Genomic DNA, 2,500 nt, shown 5'->3' with positions numbered 1-2,500 from the left:
TCATCTGTTAATTTCTTTATTTATCTGTTTATCTAATTATTTGCTTCTTGTTCTCTTTCCAGTTTAGTTTATTGTCTTTTCGTATAAACCCTTTTCTTCCTATTTAAAAAAAAATAAACAACCACAGGAGTAAAAAAAATGCAATAAATGACTAAGAGTAAACCAATAAACACAAAGAATAACAATAATCATACAAGAAATCCAAGTTAAAAAGGAAAAAAAGGACTGAGATAAAGACAGGAAGGAGAGAGAACGAAAGAGGGAAGAGACGGAGAGAGGACAAGAGTCTGCAACGATTTTCAATTTTTCGTTTTCCTTTTTTTTTTTTGGTCAAATTGGATTCGAAGATAAGATCCAAATAAATGGAAAATGAAGAAGAAGGAGGGAGAAAGAACCAAATAAGTGGAAAATAAAAGAGGCGGGAAGAAAGAGAGAAAGAGATAAGAAGAGATAAAAGAGAACCAAAATATAACAATAGAACAGCAACAATCTTCAACTCGAGTGACGGAGAACGAGGCATGGCGAACGAGCCAAATAGAGACCAAGAAAAAAAAACAAAAAAACAAAAAAAAGAGACAAACAAAAATTTAAAAAAAACGAGAGAGACAAATCCCCAAAAGGCCATAGCGCTTGAGTAAGGAAATGAAGGTCAGCTGGGCGATGGGACGCGGGAGATGGATCGGAAATGCTGTCGGTTCGTGGAGCAGAAACCGCAAGGCACAAGGAAGACGGATTTCAGGAAGGTCTCTAAGAATCTCCTTTTTTTCTTTCTTCTTTTTATGAGATTCGTGGCTGTGGTGAGGTATGGTTTGATTTTTTTTAGTGGAAGGAGGGAGGGAGAGAGAGAGGGAGGGAAGGAGGGAGGAAGGGAGAGAGAGAGGGAGAGGGAGAGGGAGAGGGAGGAGAGAGAGAGAGAGAGAGAGAGAGAGAGAGAGAGAGAGAGAGAGAGAGAGAGAGAGAGAGAGAAAGAGAGGAAGAGAGAGAGAGAGAGAGAGAGAGAGAGAGAGAGAGAGAGAGAGAGAGAGAGAGAGAGAGGGGGGGGGGGAGAAGGCCAATAAATGACGGAGACAGACAGGCAGACAGAAAGTGATAGAGAGACAGGCAAAGTGACAGACAGAGACAACGACAAAGACAAATAGACAGACAAAGAGAGAGAGAGCGAGAGAGGGAGAGAGAGAGAGCGAGAGAGAGAAGAGAGAGAGCGAGAGAGAGAGAGAGAGAGAGAGAGAGAGAGAGAGAGAGAGAGAGAGAGAGAGAGAGAGAAAGAGAGGGAGAGAGAGAGGGCCAATGAGTGACTGAGAAGGCGAGGGAAGGCTTGAGTGTGGGCGGGCGGCGGGAGAGGTGCATAACAAGACGCCATCGGCCCGGGAACAGTTAGGGTGAGTGACCCTCCCCTCGCCGCCGCCCTCGGTTGCCGGACGCCGCCGCAAGCACCCCTCGCCTTATTTGGGCACCGGCGGCACACGCACTGCTCTTTTGGGGGCGTGCGTGCAGTATATGGCTTTTGTTTGACGTCAATTTTCCTCTCGGCGTGCCTTTGTTCCTCTGAAGGGAGCGGGGGGCGCCTGCGAGAGCGAAGGCATGCAAAGACGGATAATCCCTAGCTGTAACCGCCCCGCCGGCCTCTCGACCAATGAAAAGCTCGCGGAGACTTAACCTTGAATTCTAATTGGCCGCAGCTCGCCCGGACGAAACGCGCAAGTGAATTTTTACACACAAGTTTCCTTTCTTTCGAAGATTCACTCGCCGTCCCTTCTACACCCGTGTGAAAACGACCCGCAAAAAAAATGGCGATCTACGGGCGGCTCTATCGGCGATATTCACCCGCTCACGGTGTCGCATTTCCCCCCAACAAGCCTTCCTCCTCTCGCCAATCATCCGATATCCGTCCGATCATGGAACAGAAACACCAAGGGAAGGTATTCGAGCGTAAGGCAATACAGTTAGCTCTCTCGGTAGCGGTTCTTTTGTTTACAGTCGCGGAGATCGAGTCTTCGCCGCTGCCTTTGCAACCCTGAGACGAGCTCGCAGCCTTGATTTATGAACTGGCAACGCTGTCACCGCAGCATTTTCGAGATGTCATATATTCATGCCAAGATGAATTATGAGGTGGATAAACAAAGGACAAATGCAAAGTCAAGCATACATAAGCGCGCAAACACACTCTATTATACACACACACACACACATGAAGACAGACAGAGAGATGTAGATAGACTGATGAATAGACAAAGATAGTAAATGTGGATAGATAGATACTGCAGATAGTTAGAGATAGAAATAAATAGAGAGGGAAAAAAGGAGGGAGGGGAAAAAACATGAAAAAATAAACACAGGAAAGAGAGAGAGAGATAAAAGAGAAAAGGGGAAAAGGAAAAGAGAAAGAGAGAAGAGGCAGAAAAAAGAGGGAGGGAGAAAGAAAAAAGAAAGGGAGGAGAGAGAGAGGGGTAGGAGGGGGGCAGAAAGAGAGAGAGAGACAAGCAGGCAGACACGAGACACA

The sequence above is a fragment of the Penaeus vannamei genome, chromosome 24 (genome assembly GCF_042767895.1).
Source record: "Penaeus vannamei isolate JL-2024 chromosome 24, ASM4276789v1, whole genome shotgun sequence".
Lineage (NCBI taxonomy): Eukaryota > Metazoa > Arthropoda > Malacostraca > Decapoda > Penaeidae > Penaeus > Penaeus vannamei.
The sequence above is the reverse complement of the archived record's forward strand: the minus strand, read 5'-3'. Positions refer to the sequence as shown.